General features: G+C 38.0%; 1 protein-coding gene and 1 pseudogene across 6 annotated transcripts in view; one reads left to right on the plus strand and one right to left on the minus strand.

Moving 5' to 3' along the window:
* Positions 1-13,087, minus strand: part of Rnls (renalase, FAD-dependent amine oxidase) — a 272,771-nt gene that overhangs the window by 156,828 nt on the left and 102,856 nt on the right. The window lies entirely within an intron of this gene.
* LOC120100496 (U4 spliceosomal RNA) lies at positions 3,440-3,520 on the plus strand (annotated as a pseudogene).

Here is a 13,087-nt window from a genome sequence, read left to right on the forward strand (position 1 = left end):
CAGCATGGGTGGCAGTTTCTCTGACATGTGTTTTTTTCATGTGCTCTAGGCTGCAGCCACTGTGCATTTTCCTAGGGAACAAAACAATGGGACTAGGTCTTAACGTCAGGGAAGGATGACTGCACTTTGCAGTCTCAGATGATAGACCACCGACAACCATGTAACGCATAACCATTCTTCCCAAGAGAAATGATGCCTTTGTCAGGCCAATTTAATGGATGCTGCCCAAAAGCATGGCATACACTTTGGAACAACCACGTTCAGGAGGTGCCTTTATATATAGGATGTTGGTCACCTTGTTTAAATTTGGGGAACCTTTAGGCCATAAAATGTTTGTGATGGAGTTTTATAAAATGAGGTTTTAGAAGAAGCAAACTGTAGTCAACACACAGACTCGCCACAGATGTGTACTAACTAAATTGCCAAGTGAAAATGTCCTCTCTCTCATCATGGTCTTCATTCAGCCCCCACCCCCTTTTATTTCCTTTCCTAAGTGAGTCCTTTTCACTCCTGGTTAATGGTTGAGAAGACTGCATGTTCCAGAATATGCTGCCTTCTTTGTTTAATATAATTTTAATGGTTTCTTTCATTAAGTTTTAGCATTCCTCTGAAAATCTGGCAAACGCTCAGATACATGCTAGCTCCATTAAACATATTAAAAGAACATTCAATCAGGAAATTAGTTAACTGTTCTCTAAATAAATTATGTTTCAGATGCTGCATGTAAAATATGATAATTCTATGAGCAAATCGAATTACACATACTATTTTAATGTTCTGTCGGATGGAGCTGATCCAGTGAAGTAAGCCCAGGCTTTGCAGTTAGATGGAGCTCAGCTTGATGGATGGCTCCTGATTCAGGGAAGTTCTTTAGCCTTTCAGAATCCATTATTAGATTCCCATCCATTATCATTGTTTCTAAATGGGGCATTATTGGCATTTGAGGCAGGGTAATTTTTTGTTGTGTGTGGCAGTTCTCAGAATTGCAAGACAGTTTTTACTGCTACATCGCTCCTGTTTCTCACTACTAAATACTAATAAATCCCGCTTCCAGTATTCCCACAAAATGCCCCTGCAGATTTTAAATGTCTCGCAGAAGGCGGTGACACTGCTAGTTAACAAAAGCACTGAATGGATTACAACAATAGTACTTCCAGCAAGGAAGGCCAAATAGAACATTCTGGCAGATTCGAGTAAACAGAGAGGTAGTTAAGAGAATGTGTTGAGGTCAGGCAGACCTGGGCTCCACCCCAGCCCTATAAATGGTCTCTCTTTGTAGTAAATTGCTCCATCTGAGCCTTTAGTGTCTCATGTATAAAATCTTGATAGGAGTAAGACTGGCTCAGAGAATTGTTCTAGGATTCTATGAAGTTCTGAGTGCCAAGTACTAAGCACCAATCCCGAGGCAGACCGGCTTTCAGTCAAACAGGCACTGTTGCTGACATCATTATCATCAAAGCCAGATGTCTGGGACTAAGGAAGTCAGATGCCCCATCCAACAACTTCGGAAAAAATATGAAAACAGGAAAGGCAAAAACAAAAAGCAAATAGAGTAGAGTAGTCGGCTATTGTTACACTGAAATAGTGGACTACTCTATATGTCCTAAAGGCTGAGGGAGGACAGACAATGGGAAACTGAGGCGAATAAGTGAGGACACAGAAAGGGTGGATCTGTATGATTTGTAAGAAAGGCTTGGACATACAGGAGTGGAAAACTGTCACTGGCCTTCTGCTGCAGCTTCTGCATGGCTTGTGTGCACTGTGTGCCCAATCTCAGTGTTTTTTTTTTTATTTGCTGTCACTTTATAAGTACCCTACTCTGAAACCGTGTCCTATGCCCACTGAAGCCAGTTCAGTGTTCTCCACCTAAGGGAAAGCTAACTGTAAGTAAGTCCATTGGCTAACACAAAGCAGGATTAGCCTTCGAAATTAAGCAGTCTTGATTGATTAATCAAGGTTTCAGGGGCCTGGCATCTCAGCACACATCTAGGGCCACTTTTCCTTTTACTTACACATCTTTTTAGTGATTAAAAAAACCCAATCAGTTCTTTCATCCCTTCTGCTTCCTCTGAGGGACACTAAAAATAGTTCACCAGTTCAGACGCACTGCAGTTGTGAATCCCACCTTTCTCTGTCAAGAATTTCACTACTCTGGCTCTCAAGATATCCATCATATGAATGTTAGAAATTCTCTTTTTTTAATGATGATCAAGGAGTCATAGAAAGGCCATGGATCCTCAGGTAAGACTTTCCCCCTTACTGTGCACTACTCAATTGTTTTCATTATCCCTAAAATAATAAAGAACCATGAAATTGAAATCATGGCAGCAGTTGTTACAGTAGTAACATTGTAAGTCATGTTTAATCACTGGCAATTAAAGGAAAAATTAAGGTTAAAAATGATAGCACAGCTGGGTATGGAGGTTCATGCTAATAATCCCAACACGGGGAAGAATGATGTGGCAGAATCATAAATTTAATGTCAGTTTTGACTGTGAATTAAAGACCCATGCGGGACATATAAGACAATCCATCCATCCATCCATCCATCCATCCATCCATCCATCCATCCATCCAATAAATCAACAACCAAATGAATGTTTGGTGTTATACTAAAGCAGTAAGGAATGGCACTTTTTGGTAGATGTATCACAAATTTAGAGTTTTATAATGCTTCCCTCAATATACCTGTAAGTTCACAAGGCAGTCCTTAAAGAGTCCTCTGAATTTCTGATTTCTCTAAGAATAGAGTATGTTTGTTATAAAATACCTACTAATCTCCTGTAGAACTAGTATTCTTCTAAATTGGTGTAGGAAAGGACTAGAATTTACTCCATTTGCTTTAGATGTTTTAATTAAAAAATTCAAATCAAATACTGTCTAATTTTTACGGTGTACAAAAATCATATAGCTAATATAGGTAATATCAAATTACCTATAGGTAATATCAAATTACTAATCCAACAACTCATCCTTACTAGCTGACTCACACATCACAGCTGGCTGATAGGCATGGTCAAGGGTGCTGAAGAGCAGCTCCCTAATGCACTGTGCACTCCCCTTAACCTAAGCGGAATGGGGAGCACTAGAAGGGAACAGTGAAGAACACAAATAAGGCCTTTCCCTTTCCCTAATCTGGGTACACGACCCACTGGGAAGCAGAATTCCTTGAGTAATGTTCATTAAGGATTGTGGGAGGGGCTGATGGGGAGTGGGGCACTGAGCAGGATGTAAAATGAATAAAAAAATAAAATTAAGTTTAAAAAGCTACTTTCTAAATAAACAATGTTAGAATATTTCAAAGTAGAATGAGCATAGCGTATAAATCACCTCACTAAATTGTTTTAAAACAATTCTCTTCCTACTAACGTAGGTACTCAGTAATTATGAAGAGGTAGACAAAGTCTGTCACTCATCTAGTATTCAAAAACTAGATGATAGCTTTGCGCAGTGGCAGTATCGTAGCCAATGAGGTTTATCCGAGGTGCGATTATTGCTAATTGAAAAAAAAAACTAGATGATGTTTTTGAAACACCAAAGCACCCCCTCCTTAGTCTCTCCTTCCTCTTCACATCTCCTTCATTCTCCAATTGTATACATTGCCTATTTGTGTTTGGCAAACCGGCAACTCTCTACTCAGATTATAATTTATATGTTCCAAAGGGTTGAAAGCTCAGTCACACCCCCTGTGCTCCAGGGAGAAGTCTTAGTGGCTCAACTTTATCTCTAACATCATTATCCTAAGGAGGAAAAAGACTATTCTACTTTAAGAATGTCTCCTTATCAATTGGTAAATTGAACTCTATATTAGGAATATGATGAGCCAAGGGTCGAATGTATATTCTAGGGATCCTTTTGCTGCTCATAAGCAAATATTAAAAAAATCTTATCTTTGCCCAGGTGATTGCATTTATACCATTCATAGATTGAGTCAATTTATTTATCAATGGTGCATTATATTCTGCACAAATAGAGTCAGAATTATAAATAGTACTTGTGTGTGCTGACGCCTTTGAGTGGCACTGACAGCCAGCTCAGATTCATATTTCCATTTCAACTTACTCATAGGAAGACATTTACATTTTAATGTGTAATTTTTGACCTACATGAATGTTCTATTGAAAAATTAAAACTTCATTTTCTAGCCTAAAACCATAAGAAGCAATGGTCTTGTGGAGAACCTGTGGAGGGAAGGATAGAAGAGACATTTTTTTCTTTAATTTACCAAAATTTGAGCTTGCATGTTTGATTTTTATGAGGACAATCAATTTTTTCATCAATTTTGTCACAGTTATCTATTTTCTTATATCAACAATATGAAACACAACTAAAGAACATTAAAAAATCCCTGGAGGACAGAATTAGAAAGTTTACAGCTTTGTTCGCTTCCAGTTGCTCTCTCTGCTTTGCGTGTAACTGAAGACAATGTCTTAGCTTCTCCATGTAGCCACTGCTGTCATACCTTCCCAGCCATTACTGATATGCCGGCTAACAGACATTAGAAGCTCAGGAAATGGTAAGAATAACTGGAAAGGAGGAACGTCTTCACATGCTCACGGCCCCACATACATGCTTGGCTCTTCATATTCCGAATTCGGCAACAATTTTCATTCTGCTTTTGTGAGTAACCAGTAAAAAAGTGTGGGTGAAACACTAAACCCCAGTAACCTGCCTTGATCATGGTGTTATATTACTTCAGAACACTGAGTGATACAAAGACACAAACAAAAAGCCAGGGTGCGCTTCCTTGTGACCTTCTCTGAACGACTGGCCTCTCTCCATTGCCTGGCACAGGCATCTGTGCTTAGCACGCTCTTTGCTGGTGTCTCGTATGCTATTTGTTAGTACAGTGAGTAGCTTGCAGGAGGGCTTACTACTTTCCCACTGACTGAGAAAATTAACAAATACACTGTTCACACCAGCAAGCTGTGTTCATCCCTATACAGACCATTTATCATGAACTCCATTTTTAACTCTAGAAGATCTCTATCTGAACTACCGCAGGCAAAGGTCTTCTCCCGTTCTGCAGGTTGTCACTTCCCTCTGCCAACACTGCAGGAGTTTTTTAATTTCATGTAATCTCATTTCCCAATTTTTGGCTTACTATTTTTCATGACAATTTGCGTTTCGTTCTTGTTGATTGTTGCTGATTGTTCTTAATACTCCCTTCCAGAACAATCAATAACCTCATATCTCATATTAAAGGGAAACCCTTTACATTTTGTACTATGCAAGCAATTTTACTCTAGATTAATTTACATAAAAGCCTTTCAATTGATAACAAAATCAATCTGAGTATTTTACAGTCCACAGAACTTTACATACTGGTAGTAAAATGTGGATATTTTACAAAGTACTTAATTTTGAAAAGTAATGATTAATGGAATATAACTAGAAAACTATATTACAAAATGCATTTTATTTGCTTACTGCATCCACATTAACATCTATATAACTTAGAATACTGTTATGAACAATTGTGACCTGTCTTGTCATGACATAATGGCTTCAACATGATTATATTAAGTTTGTGACTAAATAAGCGTATTAAGCAAATTTCTATAAAAAGTTATAAATTAAGGGTGAGGGATAAATAAAAGCTCATATAGAAAAGTAAAGGTTTGTGCTAATCTCAATATCTAGCACATCGATTTGATAATGTAGCCAATTTCAAGAGTAAATCTTTGTTGTTATGATAAATTCTGCCCAGAAAAGATAGCCTTCTCTCTTGAGAGATGCAGTTCAAATGTATTCTCAATGTTCACTGAAAAAGCACATGAATAAATTTAGAAAGCATCATTTCATAACTAAATTATGTATTTGTTCTTTGCAACTATCGCCCATCCTCATCCATCTACAGCAACAGGGGCACAGAATGGGGACAAGAAAGATAAGTGAAATCACTATATATAGCATTGAATTTAGTTTTTCATAAAGGCCTTTAATAACAGAGCAATATAATCAAGTTCAGATCAGTTCCTCCTTCCACTTCTATGGAGCACAGAATGTGATCATGGGCAGTGCAAGTGCCAAAGACAGATAGAGAAATAGAGAAATAGAGAGATAGATAGATAGATAGATAGATAGATAGATAGACAGACAGACAGACAGATAGAGGTAGAGAGACAGAGACAGAGAGACACACAGAGAGAAAGATACTAGGACAGAAAGACAGACTGTTGGACTAAAGAGTCCATGAATAATTTATTTTCTAGCAATTGTGTTTTTAATTTGTCATCAAGGCCAATAGAACATACTTAAGGTTATACCTCTCCCAACCCCCGCTACCGCCGAGGTCAAATGGGTGAACAGAGATGGATAAAAAGAAAAGCATAGCAAAATGGAAAAAAATTTGGATCGGAAGGATCTATCTTCATATATTATATCTTTATTTTATTAACAATGCTTTGTAATTTAATTGTTTGAATCTCAAATTTTATTATAAATATCCCTAAATACATTATATTTGTTTCTGTAACAGAATTTCCCAATTTTTAAGAGATGTTTATGTATAACTGATCTAGATATTTTTCTACTAAGTTCCCATTTTTAACAGGTTTTCTTTCTTTGAGGATAACTTCACATGATGCATAGGCATACTATTAAATGAGGTTGCCTATTCCAAGTAAGACAAATGCTCCATGTTCTCTCTCATCTACAGTTCCTAGCACCAAATCTTAAGATATACAAAATACGTAAGTCTTAACAATGAAAGAACAGCTGGGGGGAATCACCATCCCTGACTCAAGCTCTACTACAGAGCAATAGTGATAAAAACTGCATGGTATTGGTACAGAGACAGACAGGTTAATCAATGGAATAGAATTGAAGATCCAGAAATAAAACCATACACTTACGATACTTGATTTTTGACAAAGAAGCCAAAAATATACAATGGAAAAAAACAAAGCGCCTTCAATAAATGTTGGTGATCTAACTGGCTGTCTGTATGTAGAAAAATGAAAATAGACCCATATTTGTCACCTTGCACAAAGTTCAAGTCCAAGTGTACCAAGGACCTCAACATAATACACCAAATACACTGAATCTAATAGAAAAGAAAGTGGGGAAGAGTCTTGAACTGGGAAATTTCCTAAACAGAACTCTAATGGCTAACGCTCTAAGATCAAGAATTGATAAATGGGAACTCATGAAACAGGAGAGTTTCTGTAAGGCAAAGGACATAGTCAATAAGACAAATCAGCAACCTACAGATTGGGAAAACATTTTCAATAACCCCACATCTGATAGAGGGCTAATATACAAAAGTTATAAAGAACTCAGTAAGCTAACCATCAAAAAAACCAAAGAACCCAATCAAAATATGGCTTTAGAACTAAACTGAGAATTCACAATAGAGGAATCTCAGATGGCTGAGAAGCACCTAAAGAAATGTTCAAAGTCCATAGTGATCAGAGAAATGCAAATCAAAACGACCCTGATTCCACCTTACACCAATCAGAATGGCTCAGATCAAAACATCAGGTAACAACACATGTTAGTGAGGATGTGGAGAAAGAGAAACACTTTCCTCCATTGCTGGTGGGACTGCAAACTGGTACAATTACTTTGGAAATCAATTTGGAGGTTCCTCAGAAAATTGCAAATAGATCTACCTGAAGGCCCAGCAAAACCACTCTTGGGAATATACCCAAAAGATGCCCCACCATGCCACAGGGGCACGTGTTGCATTATGTTTATAGTGGCTTTATTTGTGATAGCCAGAACAGCCCAGATGTTTCACGACAGAAGAATGGATACAGAAAATGTGCATTCACACAACTGAATACTATTCAGCTATTAAGAACAAGGACATCTTGAGTTTTATAGGCAAATGGATGGAACTAGAAAATATCATCCTGAGTGAGGTAACTCAGACCCAAAAGGACATGCATGGTATGTACTTACTAAATGGATATTAGCCAAGAAAAAAAAGTACAGAATACCCAAGATACAGTTAACAGAATTCAAAAAGGTCAACAAGCTGAAGGACCCAAATGAGGACACATCAGTCCCACTTGAGAGGGAGAAGAAAGTAACACCAGGGGGGAGGGAGAGAGGGACAGGGGACAGGGGAAGGAAAGGGGATGGGGCGGTTGAGGGGAACATGATCTAGTATTGGGTGGGGCAAAGTACGGAAGCCCTGAGGGGCAGCAGAAAGAATAAAAACAGGCAACCTTGGGAAGTAGGAGGTTGGGAGGACACTCTAGAATGTACCAGAGAACTGGGAAGTAAAAGATCATTAGGGATCAAAGAGGGGGCCCCTATATGAAATGCCCTACAGTGGGGAGAGAGAACTTGTAGAGCCCACCTCCAGCAGAAAGACAGGGCATCAAGTGAGGGATGAGGTTGCTATACCACAGTCAAAACTCTGACCCATAATTGTTCCTGTCTGAGAGGACTGCAGGGATAGAAATGGAAAAGAGCCTGAGAAAAAGAAGGTCCAGTGACAGGCCCAAAGTGGGATCCAGCTCAAGTGAAGGCCCCAAGGCCTGACACTATTATTGAGGCTATGGAGCACTCACAAAAAGGGACCTTTCATGACTGTCCTCTGAAAGATCCAACAAGCAGCTGAAAGAGTCAGATGCAGATATTTGCACCCAACCAATGAACAGAAGCTGCTGACCCCTGTGGTTGTATTAGGGAAAAGCTGGAAGAAGCTGAGGAGGAGGGCAAGCCTGTAGGAGGACCAGCAGTCTCAATTAACCTGAACTCCTGAGATCTCTCAGACACTGGATCACCAACCAGGCAGCATATACTAGCTGAATATGAGGCCCCCATATACAGCAGAGGACTCCCGGGTCTGGGTTCAGTCAGAGAAGATACACCTAACCCTCCAGAGACTAGAGGCTCCAGGGAGTTAGAGGTCTGGTGGAGTGGGTGGGGTGGGGACATCCTTGTGGAGTCTGGGGCTGGGGAGGAGGTATGGGATGCAGAGTAGTCAGAGGGTGAACAGGGAGCAGAATAAAATCTGGAGTATAAAAAAAATAAATAAAACCCCAAATATATAGGTATTAATACCACCCATCATGAAACTTCTCTTTACGCAAATGAAGAACATCACAGAAAAACACACCTTAACACAATACAGAGGCCAGTGGATCTTCGGGAGCCCAGACCTAATGGATACATCTTCATCACAGCCCCTCCAGGGAATATTGTGGAAGAGGGGTTGGAAAGATTGTAAGTCAGAATACTAGGGCGTCTTCTGTGAAATGCAAACTCCTAGAAATGGCTGCCTAAAAATGACCAGAATTATGTTAATATCAGTAGACATGGTAACTTGGGAGGGGAAATTTCATGTGACCCCATCCCTAGATGAAGCTCTATAGGCAACTAACGATTGCAGGAAGAGGAAGAACTAGGCTCTCCCAGGATGAGCCCCTTACTTGTTATCTGACCCAAAGTGATCAGCACTGGAACCATATACGCAGATACAACAAAGATGGACCAGTAGGTTTTATTCACATTTTCAATATACACATATGTAATAATAATTATTAAAGACAAAGAGGCTATCAATTTGAGAGTGGGAAGTATGCGATGGATTGAAAGGAGTGTATCTATGAGGGATGCGAGAGGAAAAGAAGGGGAAATGCTGTAATTCTATTTTAAATTGAAAAACATAAAAATAAAAGTCCTTCAGTGTAATAAATAAATAAAACAAAATATAGACACAGTAATTTTAAAATAACTGTGTGCACAGATGTTGCTATCACAATTTTCTAAATACAAGTATTTTCTAAAAACAAATAATATGGTACTACATGAAATGTAGTTTGAAATAACCAAGCCATCTTCCAGTAAAATATTGTGAAGAAAATAACAAGTTCCTAAATTGGAAGTCTTCAAAATCAAAACCTTGCAGTGTTTAAAGGATTCGTAGGAAAGGAAAAGTCAAGCATAGACTGCAGGAAGGTTTGCAATACATGTAAGAGGAAGGACTTAGATCTTGAGAGTAGATACTTCACTAAAGAAAGTATGTGAATAGATGGTAAACAGGTGCACAGGGGATGACTTTCATCACTAGTAATTCGGGAAATTTAGACATAACCCACAATGAAATTCCCCTGTACGCCTATTGGAATGGTTGCATCACATGTCGCCATTTTTTTGGACATTTAAAGTGATAAATCTATTTGTACAATAACTTGACTTTTCTTCAAATTAGCAAGCATCTAACATATGATCTAGATTTTCAATCTAAAGTGTTTCCCGAAGGGAAAAGGAAATGCCTGTTCACACAAAGGTTTGCCAACAAATGGTCTCAAGACTTTGTTATAATCCCAAACTGAGTGCATCTTTTACCATGGATGGATGAATAATAGTGTTCAGAATCTTACACAGAGAATACTAGTGAGAAAGAGAGAAAGAGAAAGAGAAAAAGGGGGGGTTGTATAGGTGTAGTATGATGCATAAAATAGTATGGATAGGTCTCTAATTATGATAAATAGGGCATAAAAGGATGTGTGTTATGATTCCATTTACATAAAATTCTAGACAATGCAAACCTGTCTACAGAGAGAAAGCATGGTGGTCAAGGGTTGAAGAGTTTAAAGATGAAAGGAAATACAGATCACAAAAAATTCTGAGGAAACTGGGATGTAGGAGGGCAACATATACACGTATGGTCTCAAATGGGTCTATAAGCATCTATATATCATATCTACAAACATCACAATGTAATAATTATACTACTAAAATATAAAGAATAATAATGAACTATTAAGGAGTGTGAAGAGAGGTTGAAGGTTAATAAAGCAAAAGTATAGGAAGCTAGATCTTCAATGATTTCTGACACAGCAAAGAGCTACACTACATTATTAGATCAAAGCACAAAGTAAAGTCATTTAACTTTAATTAAAACATTGGAAGAAGAAACTTGGGTCATAGTTCTGAAAGGCAAAGCTGCCATCATAAAAAATGAAATGTATGTTATCAATTTAAAAACATTCTTCACAGTCATTTTTAGACAGCAGGTATCTTTTAAACTACAATGTGCTTTTTTAGACACCACATGTGGATAATTATTTGTAATAACATAGACTGAACACAGTGAGCTTATCTCAAAATTCAAGAGTCTGAAGCCAGCTTGAAACCAAATGATTTGCCTTTTAAAAATGCCTTTGATGCATTTCAAGCTCTTCCCCACTTTCTCTTTTATTAGATTCAGTGTATCTGGTTCTATGTGGAGGTCTTTGATCCCCTTGGACTTGAGCTTTGTACAAGGAGATAAGAATGGGTCAATCTGCATTCTTGTCCATGACAACCACCATGTAGGCTAGCACCATTTGTTGAATATGCTGCCTTTTTCCCACTGGATGGTTTTAGTTTCTTTGTCAAAGACCAAGTGACCATAGATGTGTGGTTTCATTTCGGGGTCTTCAGTTCTATCCCACTGATCTACAATTCTGTTTCTGTACCAATACCATGCGGTTTTTTATCACTATTATTTTGTAGTATAGCTTGAGGTCAGGGATGGTGATTCCCTCAGAAGTTCTCTTATTGTTGAGAATAGTTTTCACTACCCTGGGTTTTTTGTTGTTCCAAATGAATTTGAGAATTGCTTTTTCCATGTCTTTGAGGAATTGTATTGGGACTTTGATGGGGATTGCACTGAATCTGTAGATTGCCTTTGGAAGGATGGCCATTTTTACTATGTTAATTCTGCCAATCCATGAGCCTGGGAGATCTCTCCATTTCTGAGATCCTTGATTTCTTTCTTCAGAGACTTGAAGTTCTTGTCATAAAGACCTTTCACTTGCTTGGTAAGAGTTACACTGTTATTTGTGACTATTGTGAATGGTATCATTTCCCTAATTTCTTCCTCAGCCTGTTTATCATTTGAGTAGAGGAAGGCTACTAATTTGAGTTAATTTTATATCCAGCCACTTTGCTGAAGTTGTTTATCAGCTGTAGGAGTTCTCTGGTAGAACTTTTGGGGTCACTTAAGTATATTATTATATCATCTGCAAATAGTGATATTTTGACCTCTTCCTTTCCAATTTGTATTCCTTTGACCTCCTTTTGTTGGCTAATTGCTTTGGATAGGTCTTTGAGTACTGTATTGAATAGATAGGGAGAGAGAAAGGGCAGCCTCATCTAGTCCCTGATTTTAGTGGGATTGCTTCAAGTTTCTCTCCATTTAGTCTGATGTTGGCTACTGGTTTGCTGTACATTGCTTTTACTATGCTTAGCTATATGCCTTGAATTCTTGATCTCTCAAACACTTTTTAACATAAAGGGGTGTTGAATTTTGTCAAATGCTTTTTCAGCATCTAATGAGATGTTCATGTGTTTTTTTTTCTTTGAGTTTGTTTATATAGTGGATTACGTTGATGGATTTCCATATATTGAACCATCTCTTAGATGAAGCCTACTTGATCACGATGAATGATCATTTTGATGTGTTATCATATTTGGTTTGTGAGAATTTTAATGAGTATTTTTGAATCAATATACATAGGGGAAATTGGTCTGAAGTTCTCTTTCTTTATTGGGTCTTTGTGTGGTTTTAGTGTCAGTGTAACTGTTGCTTCATAGAATGATTTAGGTAGTGTTCCTTCTGTTTATATTTTGTGGAATAGTTTGAAGATTATTGGTATTAGGTATTCTTTGAAGGTCTGGTAGAATTCTGTACTAAAACCATCTGGCCTTGGGATCTTTCTGGTTGGGAGACTTTTAGTGACTCCTTCTATTTCTTTAGGAGTTATGGGGTTGTTTAGATGGCTATCTGATCCTGATTTAACTTTGGTACCTGATACATGTCTAGAAAAATTATTCATTTCATCCAGATTTTCTTATGCTCCAAAATCAACTATTGACAAATGGGACCTCATAAAATTGAAAAGCTTCTGCAAGACAAAAGTCACTATCGATGGGACAAAATGGCAACCCACAGATTGGGAAAAGATCTTTACCAACCCCATATCCTATAGAGGGCTATTATCCAAAATATACATAGAACTCAAGAAATTAGACTCCAGAGAACCAAATAACCCTATTAAAATATGGAGTACAAAGAATTCTCAACTGAGGAATCTCACATGGCTGAAAAGCACGTAAAACAAATGTTCAACATTCTTAG

The sequence above is a fragment of the Rattus norvegicus genome, chromosome 1, assembly GCF_036323735.1.
Source record: "Rattus norvegicus strain BN/NHsdMcwi chromosome 1, GRCr8, whole genome shotgun sequence".
Taxonomy (NCBI): domain Eukaryota; kingdom Metazoa; phylum Chordata; class Mammalia; order Rodentia; family Muridae; genus Rattus; species Rattus norvegicus.